The 22015-nt window shown below is 43.7% G+C and overlaps 1 protein-coding gene and 1 non-coding gene across 2 annotated transcripts in view; both read left to right on the plus strand.

The window, feature by feature from the left end:
* Window positions 1–22015, plus strand: part of ZMAT4 (zinc finger matrin-type 4) — a 234527-nt gene that overhangs the window by 17727 nt on the left and 194785 nt on the right. The gene's annotated exons all lie outside the window — the stretch shown is intronic.
* On the plus strand, window positions 653–724 carry TRNAC-GCA (transfer RNA cysteine (anticodon GCA)). Its single transcript has one exon. It is a non-coding gene; the product is annotated as a tRNA-Cys (tRNA).

Here is a 22015-nt window from a genome sequence, read left to right on the forward strand (position 1 = left end):
ATTGGAGTTTCAGCTTCAGCATCCATCCTTCCAATGAATATTCAGGACTGAGTTCCTTCAGGATGGACTGGTTGGATCTCCTTGCTGTCCACGGGACTCTCAAGAGTCTTCTCCAATGCTGCAGTTCAAAAGCATCAATTCTTCAGTGCTCAGCTTTCTTTATGGTCTTTATGATGTGGTTGGTGCCACCTTTATCATCTGTTCATTTTCCACACGTGCTTGTCTCCAAACCAGACCTTTCTATTCGGCCCCATGGTGCTGTCTATCCGGGCCAGTCAGTACAGGATTTAATTACTGTGAGTTGGTGTCGTGTCTTAATATCCGAGAGAGACCAGTCGCACTTCTTTCCTCTTCCATTACAGAGCTGTCTTGGCTGGTTATGCGGTGTCCTGTTGTGCTGTTCATATTCATGCTTGACTAAATGTACACACTCAGTTGAAATTTTGACTGGAATTCCATCACATTGAAGAGTGAATTTCAACAGAATATGTACCTTTATAGTATCAAGTCATCTTAAAGCAGGGGTATCTATCCATTTATTCAATTTACATTACAGTTTCAGTGAAATGTAACTCAATGCATTATTGACCAGGGGATTTTTTGCAGAAACTAATACCTGTGGCATTAATATGTCTCTGGTCAGTAATAGGTTTCCCTGGTGGCTCAGACGGTAAAGCGTCTGCCTGCAATGCAGGAGACCCAGGTTCGATTCCTGGGTCGGGAAGATCCTCTGGAGAAGGAAATGGCATCCCACTCCAGTACTCTTGCCTGGAAAATCCCATGGACGGAGGAGCCTGATAGGCTACAGTCCATGGGGTCGCGAAGAGTTGGACACGACTGAGCGACTTCACTTTCTTTCACTGGTCAGTAGTGGGTTAATAAACACAGAACCTTTGAGCCTGTATGCAACTGCTGGGTAATTTACTTCTCCATGATTATTTATTCCCTTCTATTCTTCTGTCAAGGTTTAATCACTCCTCTTCAACTAAATTGGAATTGTGATGAGGACTAAGGGTTATGCTTTTAATTTCTTCTCCCCCCCTCACTGTATTTGAACCTAGAGGGTCATAATGAACGGCAGTTGTTATTTTTTTTAAAGTTAATTGATATGCAGGATAAATACCTTAGAGAAGGTAATTTTTTTGCTGGCCTCCTCGTTTACAGTTTTGGTCTTTGATTTTCCCTCTTTACTGATTTTCTTGCCTATTGCTCGCTTTCCTTTTGTTGGCTCCCCTGGGTGAGAATGTCTAATGTAGCTTTGTAACTGTAGCTCATACCTCTCCTGCTTATCGAGTGAGGCTGAGCCCTTGTTTTTTGCAGAGTGGTGCATTCCCTCTTGGGTTGAGCGGTATCACTTAAAACTCAGCTGTGTCAATAAGTGACGGTGAGTCTTCGGCTTTATACAACTGCATTGCCAACCATTAGAAAGGTGTTAACATTTATTGCCAAGCTGTCTCTTAAATATCCTGTAATAAAAAGCCAGTGAATGCAGTCTTTTTTTCCCCCTCTAATTTCATCCTCAAGCTGCATTTTCATTACACGTCTTCTTTTCAAAGTGCTGTAACATTTGTTATGGAAACCTTTATTGTTTTAGGTGCTCCCGTGGTAGTCTTCTTTGATTTAGAGAACAAACAAAGTTTTAGTAGGAGAAAGTCATAGTAGATGCTTCTTTCTTTGGCTCGTGGCATGTTGGACCCCAGCCCTATTAGCTGTTCGGCTCTGTTTGCTCTTTAATTTCTTCATGATGATCCAGAAACATGGTTGGACCTGCACCTTTGCTGCTGCTAAGTCGCTTCAGTTATATCCGACTCTGTGTGACCCCATAGACGGCAGCCCACCAGGCTCCCCCGTCCCTGGGATTCTCCAGGCAAGAGTACTGGAATGGGGTGCCATTGCCTTCTCTGCACCTCATCTAAACCCACATAATAAAGATGTATGATAATGAGGTTGTCCAAGTTGAAAAGCTGTTTGAACCTATGTCACTGTGCAAAGAATTCAGGATGTTATTTGCTTTAGGGACTATCTGTAATGAGAAGGCAAGACCCTGTTTGGAAGAAATAATTCAAAACTGGATAAGCTGGGGGCACTAAAAAGTGTGGTAGCCCTTGGCCCTGGGAGTTGGAGAACCTGGATGTCTTTGGAACGGCATGGCATGTCGGAGATGACACACGGGGGCATGGTGTTTATGGACTAATCAATCTGCTGATTCTGTTGAGGTGGAAACAGAAGTTAATCTGAGGTCACTGGGCTTCTGCGACATTTAGAATTTCCCTTGAAATCTTTTCTGAGTGAAGGAATACCAAGTGTATGTTTACTACAGTAACACCTTAGAACCAAAATGTGTTTGCTCAGGAAAGCAGTCTTGCAGCTGAAATATTAATGTGGCAGAGATAACACATTCTCTGTTTAATAAAAATGCAACTTCACGCTGGGTGGTAAAGACCAGGGCTATCCCCTCAGTCTTGGGAAGACGTGAAACTCCAAGCGCATAAATGGCTTCATGCCGACTCAGCACGCCCGGACTTCTGGGGGTTGTCTCCACAGTTCAAGAGGTCTTATTCTGTCCTCTGGAAATGTTCATCTGGGAAACTGCGAAACCTCTTCAGCTTGCCTTTAATGCTGTTTAAGACACACTGGCTCTTATATTTGGATCAGCCAAGAGGTATAGGATTCTAAGAGGTGGTTGACTCACTGCAATTTCTGAACATCTTCTTCTAAGTCAGGAGCCTGGTGAGGAACACCTCTGATGTTTGCCTGCATTTATTCTCTCAACATATTTTTTGAACATCTCTGCTGTGTAAATGCAGCATAATCGTTTCTATTTTCCTCCTCTACGGGGAACCCGAGATGAAAAAGACAAAGCTCTGACACTCATTTGGATAAAGTAGAAATGACAGCCATACAGATGAGAAGGTGAGAGAGTGTTAGGCAAGCGTAGGGACGTGTTATTCATCAGCGATTTAGGGTGACTTGGTTAGAGAGAAAATTCAGTTGGACTTCTTCTTCTCTAATGAAATGTGGAAACTAAACTACCTGTGTCTTTTCTCTGGACTAGATTTGTACATTTTATATATTTAAAAATTAAAAGGGAGAAATACAGTTGTTAACTAGAACACATACCTCATTATGGCAGCATGTTTCTGAAAATTAAGGTCACTCAAGGTCACACTTCAAGAAGCCTTGCGTCTCTGACCTTGGATACTTGTCCTGTGTATGATTGTGAGGAAGTGCTTATTCCTGTCTTTAGGAAAGAAAGTCAATTCAAATGCCCTGACTTAAAAAAAAAAAAAAAAAGAAAGAAAGAAAAAAAAAAGAAAACCAGAAACGGAGCCTCGTGATGCCCTGTGTCTGCTTCTGTGGAGGTGGAGGTTGGCAGCTCTGAGATTCCAGGGAGTGTTGACACTGTTGACTGAACTGTCTGGATGCGAGACATTTCAGGCTTCTCACACATGGTACAATGATGTAATCTTGTGACCCTGCAAACATTTTTACTCTTCAAAAATTTTAATAATCATTTTAATGCATTTGTTTTGCCAGGTCTAAAGAGGAATCATGTTCCTTTTCTGTGGTTACACAAGATATTTTTTTATGGATTAAGACATTAGATTATTAAATTACTGTTTCTCAGACAGGAATCATCAGATGCATAAGAATACTATTCTTGAGGACATTTGAGAATTTCTTCTTTTAGCTTGATTTGAGACACGTTGCATCTTACAGACCACAATTCAATTACTCCTTTGGGGGCTTCATACTTTTAAATTGCTTTTGAGTTCTGTGGTCTCCAGATTTGGTGAACTGATGGTTTAGATGACTGATGGATCTAACCATTGATTTTATCTGTTTTCCAAGTAGGTTGGTGCTGTTTTAAAATTTTTCTTTTATACGTTTATGGTTTTGACTAGCTGACTTTCTTTTATATGTTGAAATTGAAAACCACTTAAGAGGCTTCAGAGACCTCAAGAGAAAGCTCCAATGGTGAAAGCAGTAGATCTATGAATTTGGAACAAATTAAAAAAAACCAGTTTGTTTCCATTCTTGTCTGACTCTGTTCCTCTTTTTCCATTAGATATCAGAGATATAATATCTGTCTCTGTTATATGAGAGAGAAAAACAGAATTTTTGATGATCTGTTTTCTTTCTATCTATTAATATCTATCAATCAATCAACAGAAACAGTCAAAGAAAGGGATGTGCGTGTGTGTTCAGTTGTGCCCGACTCTTTTCGACCCCATGGGCTGCAACCCACCAGGCTCCTCTGTCCATGGGATTTCCCAGGCAAGAATACTGGAGTGGATTGTCATTTTCTTCTCCAGGGGATCTTCCCGACCCAGGGATCAAACCTACGTCTTAGGTGTCTCCTGCATTGGCAGGTAGATTCTTTACCACTGGGCCACCTGGGAAGCCACAGGAAGGGATAAGCTAGATTAGATGCTAATAAAGGTAATTTGATCCAATTGAGGAGAATTTGGTCTGAAAAAAAAAAAAATCCCTTGAAATGGTAGAAAGAGTTTAGAAATCCGGAGTGCAGAAGGAGGTCAGGATGGAGGTGATCTGTGCACCAAAGTGCCTCTAATTTTGGCTGCTATTTTATTCACTGATAAAACACTGGGTGGGCCCAGGATCAAACCCTAAGAAGTAGAGTTGAGAAGCAGCAAGGCAGTAAAGAGAAGGGGAAATACATCTCAGCCAAGTGCTGCTTTGGGAAAGTGAGTATGAATTATCTACTTTGCCAACAAAGTCTTCTTGTCAGAGCCAACAGAAGTTGGGAGGGATCCGAACCATGAGGAACATCGGTGGAGAACCTCATGGCTCTAAAATGGTCTGAATGTGTGCCATGTATGGAAACTCAAGGCAGCTCTTCCAGGTGGAATCAGTCATGGAGCAGAGACGTTGATCGGTTTCTAAGTGTTCGGCTTTACAGCAGCATCTTTCTTTTCAGATAGTTTGCAACAGGGTTTGAGAAATAAGATGCCCTGCCCTCTGTGGGTTCTCATGCATTAACAGCTGGCGACCAGGACCTTGGCATCATGTCCGGAAGGTTGGCACGACCACATCCCACTGTGGGGCTGGGTGAACAGTTGCCAGTGGAGGAGGAGAACCAAATAGAAAATTCTCCCTGAGAGGCATGTGGGACATGAGGCTGCATATCGGGTCTCTGAGTGGAGCTGCCCTGGTGCATATTTGGATTTAAAGTTTTCTGAAGGGCTTCCCTTGGGGCTCAGCTGGTACAGAATCCGCCTGCAGTGCAGAAGACCTGGGTTTGATCCCTGCGTTGGAAAGATCCCTTAGAGAAGGGGAAGGCAACTCACTCCAGTATTCTGGCCTGTATAATACAGTCCACGGGGTTGCAAAGAGTCAGACACGACTGAGCGACTTAAAAATTTTTTTTTCTGAAGACGTGCGCAGGTTCAGAGGAGGTGAGGAGATGAGCCAGGGTCATACCTCCTGTAGACGCCCCTTCTCTAGGTGCTAGCTGAGCCCTCCTGTCTCCCTGCTCTGAAGCTGAGGGTGACAGTCAAGAACCGGGGGAGGGAGAAAGCCTGGGACACCTGACACCCTCCCCTAGAAGCTCACCCAAGGGACCTGCAGGTCCCCAGCACTCCCCAACCTGTTTCCCACCTGGCACACCCCTGGAGTCACGGCACGCCCATCACACCCTGAGGACGCTGCCTGACGTGCCCCCCTTCCCAAGCTCCTCTTGATGGCAGCGCTTCTATTCACCTAGGACCTGGCACTGCCCCGGCCTCCACATGGGTCATCACGTGTCGTTTCTTGAAGGACTCTCAAGTGGCAGATGTCACGATTTTAGCCTTGTCCTCTGAGAAGAGTCCTCTTGGGCTTTCCTGGTGACTCAGATCGTAAAGCATCTGCCTGCAATGCAGGAGACCCGGGTTCGATCCCTGGGCGGGGAAGATCCCCTGGAGAGGGAAATGGCAACCCAACCCGGTACTCTTGCCTGGAAAATTCCACGGACAGAGGACCTGGTAGGCTACAGTCCATGGGGTCGCAAAGAGTCAGACATGACTGAGCAACTTCACTTCTTTCTGAGGATGCTGTTGTTTAGAATAAGTTGCGTAGTTTGCCCGGGTGCAGGACTCGGAATCTGTTATGTGGGGAATTCCCCAGATGCCACCTACTTTGATCCTAGCACGCTCCCTCCTTACTGTGAGAAAGGACAGCTGACAATGCCATTGAATTCAGCTGTTGTCTTCAATGTCGCAAGCCTGGTGCTGTGCTTTTAAAATGTGCCAGGCACTGAGCACTAGAATGCATGTGCTTGGCTGTGTCTGACTCTTTGCGACCCCATGAACTGTAGCCCACCAGACAACTCTATCCTGGAATTTTCCAGGCAAGAATACTGGGGTGAAATGCCATTTCTCTCTCCAGGGGATCTTCCTGACCCAGGGATTGAACCCGGGTATCTTGTATCTTCTGATTGCAGGCAGATGTCCCATTCTGTTGTTTTCCTCTATTTCTTTGCATTGATCTCTGAGGAAGCCTTTCTTATCTCTTCTTGCTATTCTTTGGAACTCTGCATTCAGTTCAGTTCAGTTCAGTCGCTCAGTCATGTCCGACTCCTTGGGACCCCATGAATCACAGCACACTAGGCCTCCCTGTCCATCACCAACTCCCGTAGTTCACTCAGACTCACATCCATCGAGTCCGTGATGCCATCCAGCCATCTCATCCTCTACTGTCCCCTTCTCCTCCTGCCCCCAATCCCTCCCAGCCTCAGGGTCTTTTCCAATGAGTCAACTCTTCGCCTGAGGTAGTCAAAGTACTGGAGTTTCAGCTTTAGCATCATTCCTTCCAAAGAAATCCCAGGGCTGATCTCCTTCAGAATGGATTGGCTGGATCTCCTTGCAGTCCAAGGGACCCTCAAGAGTCTTCTACTGGAAAAACCATAGCCTTGACTAGACGGACCTTAGTCGGCAAAGTAATGTCTCTGCTTTTGAATATGCTATCTAGGTTGGTCATAAATTTTCTTAAAAGGAGTAAGCATCTTTTAATTTCATGGCTGCAGTCACATCTGCAGTGATTTTGGAGCCCCAAAAAATAAAGTCTGACACTGTTTCCACTGTTTCCCCACCTATTTCCAATGAAGTGATGGGACCAGATGCCATGATCTTCGTTTTCTGAATGTTGAGCTTTAAGCCAACTTTTTCACTCTCCTCTTTCACTTTCATCAAGAGGCTTTTTAGTTCCTCTTCACCTTCTGCCATAAGGGTGGTGTCATCTGCATATCTGAGGGTATTGATATTTCTCCCGGCAATCTTGATTCCAGCTTGTGTTTCTTCCAGTTCATCATTTCTCATGATGTACCCTGCATATAAGTTAAATAAGCAGGGTGACAATATGTAGCCATGCTTATACCTTTCCTTTTCTCCTTTGCTTTTCACTTCTCTCTTTTCACAGCTATTTGTAAGGCCTCCTCAGACAGATATTTTGCTTTTTTTGCATTTCTTTTCCATGGGGATGGTCTTGATCCCTGTCTCCTGTACAATGTCTCGAACCTCCGTCCATAGTTCATCAGGCACTCTATCTATCAGATCTAGTCCCTTAAATCTATTTCTCACTTCCACTGTATAATCATAAGGGATTTGATTTAGGTCATACCTGAATGGTCTAGTGGTTTTCCCCACTTTCTTCAATTTAAGTCTGAATTTGGCATTAAGGAGTTCATGATCTGAGCCACAGTCAGCTCCTGGTCTTGTTTTTGTTGACTATATAGAGCTTCTCTGTCTTTGGCTGCAAAGAATATAATCAATCTGATTTCAGTGTTGACCATCTGGTGATGTCAATGTGTAGAGTCTTCTCTTGTGTTGTTGGAAGAAGGTGTTTGCTATGACCAGTGCATTTTCTTGGCAAAACTCTATTAGTCTTTGCCCTGCTTCATTCTGTATTCTAAGGCCAAATTTGCCTGTTACTCCAGGTGTTTCTTGACTTCCTACTATTGCATTCCAGTCCCCTATAATGAAAAGGACATCTTTTTTGGGTGTTAGTTCTAAAAGATCTTATAGGTCTTCATAGAACTGTTCAACTTCAGCATCTTCAGCGTTACTGGTTGGGGCATAGACTTGGATTACTGTGATATTGAATGGTTTGCCTTGGAAATGAACAGAGATCTCTTCAAGAAAATTAGAGATACCAAGGGAACATTTCATGCAAAGATGGGCTCGATAAAGGACAGAAATGGTCTGGACCTAACAGAAGCAGAAGATATTAAGAAGAGGTGGCAAGAATACACTGAAGAACTATACAAAAAAGATCTTCACGACCAAGATAATCACGATGGTGTGATCACTCACCTAGAGCCAGACATCCTGCAATGTGAAGTCAAGTGGGCCTTAGAAAGCATCACTACAAACAAAGCTAGTGGAGTTGATGGAATTCCAGTGGAGCTATTTCAAATCCTGAAAGATGATGCTGTGAAAGTGCTGCACTCAACATGCCAGCAAATTTGGAAAACTCAGCAGTAGCCACAGGACTGGAAAAGGTCCATTTTCATTCCAATCCCAAAGAAAGGCAATGCAAAAGAATGCTCAAACTACCACACAATTGCACTCATCTCACACGCTAGTAAAGTAATGCTCAAAATTCTCCAAGCCAGGCTTTAGCAATACATGAACCATGAACTTCCAGATGTTCAAACTGGTTTTAGAAAAGGCAGAGGAACCAGAGATCAAATTGCCAACATCCACTGGATCATGGAAAAAGCAAGAGAATTCCAGAAAAACATCTACTTCTGCTTTCTTGACTATGCCAAAGCCTTTGACTGTGTGGATCACAGTAAACTGTGGAAAATTCTGAAAGAGACAGGGATACCAGACCACCTGACCTGCCTCTTGATAAACCTATATGCAGGTCAGGAAGCAACAGTTAGAACTGGACATGGAACAACAGACTGGTTCCAAATAGGAAAAGGAGTACGTCAAGGCTGTATGTTGTCATCCTGCTTATTTAACTTATATGCAGAGTACATCATGAGAAACGCTGGGCTGGAAGAAGCACAAGCTGGAGTCAAGATTGCTGGGAGAAATATCAATAACCTCAGATGTGCAGATGACACCACTCTTATGGCAGAAAGTGAAGAGGAACTAAAAAGCCTCTTGATGAAAGTGAAAGAGGAGAGTGAAAAAGTTGGCTTAAAGCTCAACATTCAGAAAACGAAGATCATGGCATCTGGTCCCATTACTTCATTGGAAATAGGTGGGGAAACAGTGGAAACAGTGTCAGACTTTATTTTTTGGGGCTCCAAAATCACTGCAGATGGTGACTGCAGCCATGAAATTAAAAGATGCTTACTCCTTGGAAGAAAAGTTATGACCAACCTAGATAGCATATTTAAAAGCAGAGACATTACTTTGCCAACAAAGGTCCATCTAGTCAAGGCTATGGTTTTTCCAGTAGTCATGTATGGATGTGAGAGCTGGACTGTGAAGAAAGCTGAGCACCGAAGAATTGATGCTTTTGAACTGTGGTGTTGGAGAAGACTCTTGAGGGTCCCTTGGACTGCAAGGAGATCCAACCAGTCCATTCTGAAGGAGATCAGCCTTGGTATTTCTTTGGAGGGACTGATGCTGAAGCTGAAACTCCAGTACTTTGGCTACCTCATGTGAAGAGTTGATTCACTGGAAAAGCCTCTGATGTTGGGACGGATTGAGGGCAGGAGGAGAAGGAGACAGTAGAGGATGAGATGGCTGGATGGCATCACGAACTCGATGGATGTGAGTCTGAGTGAATTCCGGGACTTGGTGATGGACAGGGAGGCCTGGCGTGCTGTGATTCATGGGGTCGCAAAGAGTTGGACAGGACTGAGCTACTGAACTGACTGAACTGAATGCCACCTGGGAAGCCCCAGGGCCCAAGATCAGATGGTGAATGGTGACTGGCTGGGGCTCCTAGAGCACCGAGATGGCTGCGTGAGTGGTTGCTCTACATGTCAAATTGCCCCAGGGGTTAGGTCTGACCCACCCTAACCCCTGGACAGGGGCTGGGCTGTGTTGTGGTGGGTGACATGTGGATAGGGCATGGTAGATCACTGGGTGGGACTTACCGAGGGGAGGTGACCGGGCTCAGAAGTTTTCAGCAGTTAGACTTGGGGAAAAGGCAGCTCCAGGCTGAGGGCACAAAGCTGCAGAGTCAGAGTAAAGATGAAAGGTGTGCAGCCCGGCTTTGCTGGAGTGCAGAGCATGTGCAGTGAGCCCCAACGTGGAGATCAGGGGATTGGCCGACCCCTGAGGTGAGGGGACCCTGTGGGGCTGGAAGACTTGGGGCTAGTGTGACTCCTGGCTGGGGTTGGTCTGTTTTTCAAGCAGAGTGAGTGGGTCTTTGGCCTAGAGCTTCATGCAGCTTTATTGTTGTTGTTGTTCAGTTGCTCAGTCATGTCTGACTCTTTGCGACCCCATGGGCTGCAGCAAGCTAGGCTTCCCTATCCTTCACTATCTCCCTGAGTTTGTTCAAACTCGTGTCCATTGAGTTGATGGTGTCATCCAACCATCTCATCCTCTGTTGTCCCCTTTTCCTCCTGCCCTCTATCTTTCCCAGCATCAGGGTCTTTTCCAATGAGTGGACTCTTCACATCAGGTGGCCAAAGTATTGGAGCTTCAGCTTCAGCATCAGTCCTTCCAATAAATATTCAGGACTGATTTCCTTTAGGTTGGACTGGTTGGATCTTCTTGCAGTCCAAGGGACTATCAAGAGTCTTCTCCAACACCACAGTTCAAAAGCATCAATTCTTCAGCACTCAGCTTTCTTTATGGTCCAGCTCTCACATCCATACATGACTACTGGAAAAACCATAGCCTTGACTAGATGGACCTTTGTTGGCAAAGTAATGTCTCTGCTTTTAAATATGCTATCTAGGTTGGTCATAACTTTTCTTCCAAGGAGTAAGCGTCTTTTAATTTCATGGCTGCAGTCACCATCTGCAGTGATTTTGGAGCCCCCCAAAATAAAGTCTGACACTGTTTCCACTGTTTCCCCACCTATTTCCAATGAAGTGATGGGACCAGATGCCATGATCTTCGTTTTCTGAATGTTGAACTTTAAGCCAACTTTTTCACTCTCCTCTTTCACCTTCATCAAGAGGCTTTTTAGTTCCTCTTCACTTTCTGCCATTAGGATGGTGTCAACTGCCTATCTAAGGTTAGCTTTCCAACACCCAGACTGGATTCAAGGAAGAAGCAAAAGGCAATAATGTGAAAGCTGCTTCAGGCGTCCAAATCCAGGCACCTTCGCCTCCCGTCTGGGCAGCAGCTGTGTGGGGAGGGAGGAGACACCGTTTTCATTAGTGCCGTGGAGGCAGAAGTGACAGGTCTGTAGTTTTCAAAGTTTTCTTTGTCTTCTTTTTTCTTTTTCTAAATACCACCAAGACAGTGACAAAGGGCCAGGTGAAATTCCAGGGTGGTGGTAAGCAGACAGCGTTGTGAATTGCTCTGTGAATTGCTGATTTAAGCACTTGCTCTTTACCTTCGCCTGAGCTAAATGGCACACAAAGACGCATCCTGAGATGGAATATTAATGTTCTCCTTCTCATTTCAGCAGTGATGTGAGTAAATCATGTAGGGACCACGCCCCTTAAGGGAAAGGGTAGGGGAGGGTGGAGGCTGACGTAACGTTTGGGCGGAACAGAGCGGTGTGGATGTCTCCTCTCCCTCCGTGTGTTTCGGAGCTTCGGCAGGTGCACGCTCCACGGGAGGTGCGCTCTGGCTGCCTCGACCTTCCTTTCGAGGCAGGTCACGTATGGTGTAGAAACTTCCCCTTCTTTATAGACTCACCCATCTCTGCCAGCCGGAGTGAGGTTGTTCTGGGGAGAGAGAGTGCAGCATAAACCTCTCCATCGCCTCACATGGAGTTGCTATTTGAGACTCAAAGTGAAAGGAAGTGTGGGACTTTCCTGTTGGTCCAGTGAGTAGGACTCCATGCTCCCAAGGAGGGGGGCCCAGATTCGACCCCCGGTCAAGGAATCAGATCCCACATGCCGCAACTAAGACCCGGGGCAGCCAAATAAATAATGGACATTTTTTTTTTTTAAAGGAAATGTAGAAAATGCAAAAGTCATAGCCACATTTTTAAGTACTTCTTTTGCTTCTCAAGTCTATTTTGTAATAGGGACGGATGAGAGCCTGTGTAAGCAGCGTCTTGTATCAACTCTAAGATACCAGTGATGGTGGTTTGGCATGCAAAGCATCACTCCGGGTGCTCAGGAATGCCATCAGTTTGTGATGTGCAGAACAGAGAATGTTCGTTATGAAGCATGGGGCAATTCTTATATGCAACATTAATGCAGTGGATTGTATCCAATAAATCTGGGGAGAAAGTTTGTTTCCGGAGCCCAAGAGCCTCAGCCCTTTAAATCAATACTGCTCTCCACTGAAGATTTTCCCAGTTGATGGGACAGCTTCCCAATCGATGTATCAGTGCAGCCAGTGAAAGTAAAAAGGGAGCCTCCCCCTAGGGAGGAAGCAGGTGTGACCCTAAATTCTGCCCTCAGCTTAGGGAAAGCCGAGCTCTGCGTTGTGTCTCTGTAATTGTTAATTCTAAAGTTAGCTAAGTTGGTGAGAAATCACACTAAAGAGCCGTTTGGTAGTCTGCTGATCGCGGTGTGTCAGAAGGGGATCTCGCACCTTTCAAAGGCCTGATGGGTTGACGTGGTGGGCTCTCTGTGTTTTTAGGGTTCTTGTGCAGAAGTACCTCTTCGCACGAGGGCAGTGCAGGGACAGTCACACCATTGGTGGTGGCTGCCCAAGAGGTCTGTCCCCGGGTCAGGTGCTGTGATGGGAACACCTCCATAAACATGGCCCAGGTTGGGACTTGCAAGGCGAAAAGGCTGGGTCCAGAGTAGATATAAGACTGGGGGCCCTGAGGGTGACCGCTATGGCAGGACTGTGAGCTACAATTGCTCAGGAGTCCTTAAAGAGCAGATGCAGAAAAAGAAGCTTGGAGGACTCCTGGTGGCTTTGTCTGGGCTTCTAAGCCAACACCAAGCGCTTCTGCATCAGACACTTTCCCTTTTCAGATCTTCCAGTGCCCCGGCTCCTCCTCTGCTGTCAGGCTGATGAGGGTCCATTAGCTGCTATCCCTCAACCTCCCTCCTGTCCCATCGACAAGGTCTTGTTTTCCCTTTAACAGCCCAACAGGTCTGTGATGACAGCTGTTCAGCTGGGAACTTGGCTGAGACAGACCCCCAAGAAGAGAGAGAACAGGGGATATGAGCATGGTACCGGGATGAGGACACCTGTGTTCTTAGGAAAGGGAGGGTCAGAAGGACCTGGGGGCAGGAAGTTTCTGTTTTGAACCACCGAATTTGGCATCCTGATGCCAACAGCACACACTCAACATGTGCGTGCTCAGGCCCTCAGTTGAGTCAGACTCTTTGCGACCCCGTAGACTATAGCCTGCCCGGCTCCTCTGTCTGTGGAATTTCCCAGACAGATTGCCATTTCCTCTTCCAGGGGATCTTCCCGACCCAGGGATCGATCTCCTGCACTGGCAGGTGAATCCTTCACCACTGAGCCCCCCGGGAAGCCTACACACTCAATAATGAGGCAATGAAAGCCCTTAAGAAGAAGCCTGATGTAGACGCCAGACTGATGAGCCCTAGCAGGTTGTGCATGGGCTGGTGAAATGCCACACACTGTGTATATTTCCACTCGAGGTGCCCCAGGCTTGAGTAAATATCCACACTGCAGACAGGCCCTCCTCTCTAGTGTGCTGAGTGAAAACATCCCTGCATCCTGAGTCTGGGCAGATACCAATGCCTCTCTTCAGCTCCTGGTATAGAGAACTATTTCCCATCTAGGCTCTTGAGGGCAGTTTCTTCCTTAATGTTTCCTGACCTCCCGATCAAGCTGCTGAGTTTCATTAGCTGAGTACTGTGTCATGTTAGGGACTTCCAGGAAGGGATCACTGGGTTTTATTTAATGATATTTATGTTTCAGTTCAAAAAAAATGCTGTTAAAGGTAAAATAAAAATAGTCCTTTGACCTCTCCTGGATCAGCCCACAGATAACTAATTCCAAGGGATTTCTTTTTGGTGAAATGGGCCATTCAGTTCAACCGAATGAGAATACAGGAGAATGGGGAGAAATAAACATGCTCTGTTTTCCATGGATGGAAGGCCTTCAGGAATGTACAGATCTGGGCAGAAAATACACAAGTGCATGCTTCTATCAAGATTACAAAAGGAAGGACCAGTCTGTCACATTTTCCGTAAAGGAGGTGACAAGAGGCATCCAGAGGGATCGTAATGACAGGGGTCACATCTCAGGGGACCCTTCAACCTTGAGAAGTCTGAGGGTGAACAAAAATGACCCAGATAAAAATAGAGTGGTCCCTGTCCTCATGGACCTGCTGGTTTGAAAACACTGGGGACACTGCTTGTCACCAGCTATTCATTTTATTTGGAAATGTTTGCAAGTGTTGGACTTCTTGGCATGACTTGGAGATGAGATTAAACGTCACCAGAGCTTCAGAAACACCCCCCAAATGGAAAATTTGTGATGCTTGAAAGGAAGCAGCAAATTTCGCAAAAGGATTTCCAGGCTGCTGTGAAGTCATGCTATTAGGAAAGGAAGGTCAGCCTTAGGCAGATTGGAAAGTCGGTGGAGCGTGTCTCTGGGACTTGTCTGAGCTCCTTCAGGGCCCCTTCTGCAGACATTAAGGCTGCCTTTCGCCCCAGGTGCACACAGCCTGTGCGGGCTTTTTCTCCTTGAGCTCACCTGTCCTTTAGTCTGTGTATTTGACCATGAAAGTCAAGGTGCATTTTTTTTTCTTTTAAAATTAATTGACTCATTTTTTAGAGAAGTTTTAGGTTACCAAAAAAAAAAAAAAAAACCAAACTGCGCAGAAAGTACAGAGTTGCTGTATATTCACCTCTATTTCTCGTGCTCCTCGCATCTTGCGCTGGTGTGGTGCATTTGTTATCATCCATGAACCTATCAGTTCAGTTCAGTCACTCATTCGTGTTCAACTCTTGGTGACCCCATGGACTGCAGCACCCCAGGCCTCCCTGTCCATCACCAACTCCTGGAGCTTGCTCAAATTCATGTCCATCGAGTCAGTGATGCCATCCAACCAACTCATCCTCTGTTGTCCCCTTCTCCTCCTGCTTTCAATATTTCCCAGCATCAGGGTCTTTTCCAATGAGTCAGTTCTTCGCATCAAGTGGCCAAGGTACTGGAGCTTCAGCTTCAGCATTAGTTCTTCCAATGAACACCCAGGACTGATTTCCTTTAGGATGGACTGATTGGATCTCCTTGCAGTCCAAGGGACTCTCAAGAGTCTTCTCCAACACCACAGTTCAAAAGCATCCATTCTTTGGCACTCAGCTTTCTTTATAGTCCAACTCTCACATCCATAGATGACTACTGGAAAAACCATAGCTTTGACTAGATGGACCTTTGTCAGCAAAGTAATGTCTGCTTTTTAATATGCTGTCTAGGTTGGTCATGGCTTTTCTTCCAAGGAGCAAGCGTCTTTTAACTTCATGGGTACAGCCACCATCTGCAGTGATTTTGAAGCCTGAGAAAATAAAGTCTGTCAGTGTTTCCATTGTTTCCCCATCTATTTGCCATGAAGTGATGGGACTGGATGCCATGATCTTCGTTTTCTGAACATTGAGTTTTGAGCCAGTTTTTTCACTCTTATCTCACTTTCATCAAGAGGTTTTTAGTTCCTCTTGGCTTTCTGCCCTAAGGGTGGTGTCATCTGCATATCTGAGGTTACTGATATTTCTCCCGGAAATCTTGATTCCAGCTTGTACTTCATCCAGCCCAGCATTTTGCATGATGTACTCTGCATAGAAGTTAATAAGTAGGGTGACAATATACAGCCTTGACGCACTCCTTTTCCTATTTGGAACCAGTCCATTGTTCATGTTATGCTTCAGGGTCCATCTAAACTTGTTCTGCCCCTGAACCTAGTCATAGCTGGAACCTTCTCCACAATTTCAGAGGACGTGAACTCACTGCTTTTCTTGGCTAAACAGCAAAGCAATGCCCCTCACCATGGAGACATTATTACCCAGCCTTGCAGTGACCCGCTTAGCTAGGGCAACAATGCTCAGACTTCAGTCTCCAAAATTGTGTGAAAAAGCACTGATACTGGGTAAGCCTCCCTGTCTGTGACACTGATTATGGCATCCCTATCAAGCTGATCCAGTAAGTGCATATTTGACTTTTTGAGAAACTCCCAAACCATGTTCCAAAGTCATTGTACCATCTGGCATTCACTCCAGCAGTGGATAGAAGCTCTAGTTGCTCCAAAACCCTTTCGACACTTAGTATGCTCAGTTGTTGTTTTGGCATTCCAATAGGTATGCAGTGGCATCTCATGGTGGTTTTCACTGGAATTTTCCTAATGGCAAATCATGCCGAGGCATCTTTTCATGTGCTTATTTGACATCAGGAGAAATGTCTGTTCATATCCCTTTTTTTTTTTTTTTTTTTGGTATCTTGGAATTGCTTTGGATCTATAAATAAGCTGTCGGAGTAGACCCCTTCACAGTGTCGAGTCTTATCATCCATGAATGCAGTACAGCTTTTCATTTACTTTATTTTTCTTTAATTTCTCTCAACAATGTATTATTAGGTTTTAGTGTATAGGTCTTGCACATAATTAGTCGTATTTATCTTTAAATATTTCCATTTTGGGCTTCCCTGGTGGCTGAGTTGGTAAAGAATCATTCTGCAGTGCAAGAGACGAGGGTTTGATGCCTGTGTTGGGAAGATCCCCTGGAGAAGAAAATGGCAACCCCCTCTACTATCCATGCCTGGAAAATTCCATGGACAGAGGAGTCTGGCAGGCTACAGTCCATAGGGTCACGAGAGTCGGACATGACTTACCGACTAAATCACCACCAGCACCATTTCCATTTTTATTTATTGTAACTAGTGAGTTAAAGCGTCAGTGTCTGATATTTTATTGCTAGTATACATATCACTGATTTTTTAATATCAGTCTTGTATCCTGAAACATTACTAATTTGGTGCTTAGTTTTAAGAGCTTTTAAGAAAGATTCTATAATCTTTTTGACACATAAATCTTGTTTTTTTTTTTTTTGGTGAATAAAATCAAGTTTATTTCTTTGTTTTATAGATATACGTGAAGACTACTCAAATGAGAACAAGCAAAGGCCATTTATTCAGAAACTGTGATAGTAAGGGAGTCAGTCACCATCACTTGTGTTTGGCAGAAACTCAAAGACAGGTAGAGGAGTGGGAAAACTTTAAAGTTGAAAAAAAGGATTCAGACATGTCCTTATTGGAAGCTTTTAGCAGTGGGGGATCTATAGATGGGTTAACTATGTGATTGGTTTGGGATGTATATTTGACTTTCTCCAGTTGATCTCAAGTTGGAAATAAGGGAAAAATTATGAAGCTTCAGTTAGTAATTATATTCTGACAGTTGGGTGCTATTTCTACAGGTATTCCTCTTTGGCTCCTTGGACTGGTTGCTACAAATATTTCTTTGATTTTCTGGACTGAGTAGTCCAGACAGTACCCCTTAGTATCTGCAGATAGTAGGTTGACTTCCAGGGCTGGTCGCTACAGCTACGGGTCAGAGCTCTATGTTTATATGGTTAGACTTTTGCTCTTTGGTATATTTAGTCTTTCACCGTATCATCTGGAAATATTTTCTTTTTCATACTATATTGTACTGGCTAGAAATCTCTAGTACAATATTGTATAGAAGCAATGAGACTGAACATCATTGCCTAATTCATCTTGGGAAAAGCAGTAATGCTTTTGCTATTCAGTATCATGGTAGCTTTAGTTTTTTTGTAGATATATTTGATCAACTTGGGGAAGCTTCCTTCTATTCCTAGTGTGCTTTCAGTTTTTATCAGGAATTGAAGTTGGATTTTCTCAAATGTGTTTTCTTCATCTATTGTGATGTTCACACAAATTTTCTTTTTTCCTGTCTCCTATTTATTACTTTTTGGTGGCAGGTGTAGTGAATTCTATTGACTGACTGATATTCAAATATTAAACCTACCTTACATTACTAGGGTAAATCCCACTTGATCATGAGGTATTATCTTTTTTGTACATTATTGGTTTTTGCTTGCTGAAAATTTGTTAGGATTCTTACATCTATGTTCATGAGAAATGCTCATCTATAGTTTTCTTTCCTTGTAATATCTTTGTTTTTGATGTCAGAATAATGCTGGTCTCATAGAATGTGTTGGGAAGCATTCCTTCCTCTTCCATTTCTGGAAGCGTTTGTGTACTGCTGGTATTATTTCCTCCTTAAATGTTTGGTAGGATTTCCCAGTGAAATCATTTGAGTATATTGTTTCATTTGTGGAAGGTTTTATTAATAAACTACAAATCTAGTTTCTTTCATAGATATGCTATTTGAGTTACCTTGAGTGAGCTTCAGTAACTTATATTTTTCAAGGACATTTTTTTTTTCCTTTCATTTAAGTTGAAGAATTAATTGGTCTAAAGTTGTTCATTGGTCTAAAGGAAATCAGTCCTGAATATTCATTGGAAAGACTGATGCTGAAGCTGAAACTCCAATAGTTTGTGAAGAACTGATTCATTGGAAAAGACCCTGATGCTGGAAAAGATTGAAGGTGGGAGAAGAAGGGCCAGCAGAGGATGAGATGGTTGGATGTTATCACCAACTCAATGGACATGAGTTTGAGTAACCTCTGGGACTTGGTGATGGACAGGGAAGGAGGCCTGGAATGCTGCTGTTCATGAGGTCACAAAGAGTCGGACATGACAGAGTGACTGAACTGAACTGAACTGAATTGAAAGTTGTTCGTAATATTCTCATTAATACTTTAATGTCTGTACTATCTGTACTAATGTTAGTGCTCTCATCTCATTGGTGATTTGTGTCCTTTATGGTTTTTTTTCCTTTTGCTTATCAGTCTGATTAGAGGCTTATCAATTTACTGATTTCATAGAACCAGCTACTGATTTCATAGAACCAGCTTCTGATTTCACTGGTTTTTCTCCATTTTTTTTCTGTTTCTGTTTCTTTCCTTTTTATAAAAATTTAATTAATTTTTTTAAATTTAATTTTAAAATCTTTAATTCTTACATGTGTTCTCAAACATGAACCCCCCTCCCACCTCCCTCCCCATAACATCTCTGTGGGTCATCCCCATGCACCAGCCCCAAGCATGCTGTATCCTGCGTCAGACATAGACTGGCGATTCAATTCTCACATGATAGTATACATGATAGAATGCCATTCTCCCAAATCATCCCACCCTCTCCCTCTCCCTCTGAGTCCAAAAGTCCGTTATACACCACTGTGTCTTTTTTCCTGTCTTGCATACAGGGTCATCATTGCTATCTTTCTAAATTCCATGTATATGTGTTAGTATACTGTATTGGTGTTTTTCTTTCTGGCTTACTTCACTCTGTATAATTGGCTCCAGTTTCATCCATCTCATCAGAACTGATTCAAATGAATTCTTTTTAATGGCTGAGTAATACTCCATTGTGTACATGTACCAAAGCTTTCTTATCCATTCATCTGCTGATGGACATCTAGGTTGTTTCCATGTCCTGGCTATTATAAACAGTGCTGCGATGAACATTGGGGTACATGTGTCTCTTTCAATTCTGGTTTCCTCGGTGTGTATGCCCAGCAGTGGGATTGCTGGGTCATAAGGTAGTTCTATTTGCAATTTTTTAAGGAATCTCCACACTGTTCTCCATAGTGGCTGTACTAGTTTGCATTCCCACCAACAGTGTAGGAGGGTTCCCTTTTCTCCACACCCTCTCCAGCATTTATTGCTTGCAGATTTTTGGATCGCAGCCATTCTGACTGGTGTGAAGTGGTACCTCATTGTGGTTTTGATTTGCATTTCTCTGATAATGAGTGATGTTGAGCATCTTTTCATGTGTTTGTTAGCCATCCGTATTGTTTCTTTCCTTGATTTTCACTTTAATATTTATTTTTTTCTTGTTTTTGCTTTCATTAGGATTAATTTACTCTTTTTTTTTTTTTTACATTTTTTTTTTAAGGTAGAAGCTGAAGTCGTTGTTTTGAGACCTTCCTTCTCTACTCACACAAGCACTCAGTGTTCTAAATTTGCCATGGCATTTTCAACATGTGTACGTCATGAATCACGATGTTACCATTGATTGGGACATTAAAAATGATCATGTTCTACCCTCACATTTTATTGTTAAGGGATTATAAATTAGCCTGCATCTCAAAGTTAATGTATTTTCCTTCACTGGCCTTTAAAAAACTTCTCTCGTGAACCCAATTTTGGAAAGTTAATCCATCTTTATACTCAGAAGCTAGCTTTCTGTTCTGTTTTAATCTTTGTAACAGATTTCAAAATTACATTCTACCTACTCATCCTTTTTGGACCCAGAATAGGCTTTGGTGAAATGCGACTCCAGTTTTCTTCTGTTAGCACAACCCGTGTTTGTGTACGTTTATTCTAGGGCCCAGACTCTTGAGGAAGGGGAGTGCTATTAGACACATCGAGTCAAAAGAAGATCAAGACGTGTCAGGCTGAAGTAGGGTAGCGGAGTGAATTCTGGCCAGTAAACTGGGAAGCACAGTGACTCAACAGATGTCCGTGGAAGGTGACGTTGAGACTTCACAAGAGAATAACTAGAAAGTGTGTGTGTCAGATCATCTTCCTTTTGGTAGTGTCTCTCTTTGCAGCAATAACTCAACCAAAATAACCCACACGACTTGCGAAGGTTAATTTCTGACCCCCGTGTGTACATATTACACATCCCGGGCTTGGACGATAAATGAGTGAATGGACAAAGGTTACGTAATTGTCCACACTGTTTAGCTGCTACAGCCCTTATAACTCTTCTCGTAGCTGACATATCACGGGAATTTTTTTTTTTTTGTACAGTTGGTTTAGCCTAGTAAAAGAAAGCTAGAAAATTAGTGGGGCACAAACGTCAGTTAATTTCCTCCCCCGTCTTGGCCCATTTTCATAACTTCACTCTCAGCTGAAACGAATGAGATCTGAAACACCAGGAATTGGATTTAAATGCATCTTAGCATCAACATATCACCCCCTGTTGAAGTCCAGAGCAAAGAAATGCGTGTAGAGAACAGATGGTTGTGTTGAAGGCACTAATTTCTGCTGGATTCCTAATTCAGCAGAGAAAGAAAGAATGGGCAGCCGCAGCCCCCCACCCTGTTGGCTGCCGTGTTTTGTCATGTGAGCCAGAAACCGCTGCAGTGGGCGTCGGAGAGCTGAAGACAGCCAAACCCTCTCTCCTTTTGAAAAATAATAGTCATAATTTTCCCACCCTTATTCATCAGTTTTCAAAATTTCAGTCCATTTATATGAAATAGCCAATCACTCTGCAGGTGAAAAGAAGAGGGGTAGGCTTCCTGGAAATTTAGTTAAAAGCAGGTGGTAGAGGGCAGGGGCTGTGTGTGACACTGCATAACCGTGGGTGCCTGATGATGTTAGGATGAAGATGTCATTCTTTTCCTTGGATGAGAAGGTGTCTAGACTGAATGTGTGATTACACCGGTTAAACACCCCTCAGTAGTCTTGGGCTAACTTTATATGTGCTTATTTATCTGTGGGCTGACTTTCCGGAAGAGATGCTGAATCACAATTAGATTGTCAAGAATGATGAGGGTGAGGAAGAAATTATAGAATACTGACCACGTGTCTGAGAAAGACAAGCAGAACTGAATGTGACAGTCAGTTCTGTTCGCTTTAACTTCAGTCTTGAGGCAGCGAGACTAATTGCTAAGTTCCTGTAATCGATTCAAGTCAAGAGGTGTTTTTTGGACACCTACTGTACACCCTGCCGTGTAAAAATATGAGATTCATACATTGTTGTTCAGTTGCTAAGTCGTATCCGACTCTTTGTGACCCTGTGGACTGCAGCATGCCAGGCTTCCCTGTCCTTCACTCTCTCCTGGAGTTTGCTCAAACTCATATCCATTGAGTTGGTGATGCCATCTAACCATCTCATCCTCTGTCGCCCCCTTCTCCTGGCCTCAATCTTTCCCAGCATCAGGACCTTCTCCAATGAGTCGGCTC

The sequence above is a fragment of the Capricornis sumatraensis genome, chromosome 4, assembly GCF_032405125.1.
Source record: "Capricornis sumatraensis isolate serow.1 chromosome 4, serow.2, whole genome shotgun sequence".
NCBI classification, from domain to species: domain Eukaryota; kingdom Metazoa; phylum Chordata; class Mammalia; order Artiodactyla; family Bovidae; genus Capricornis; species Capricornis sumatraensis.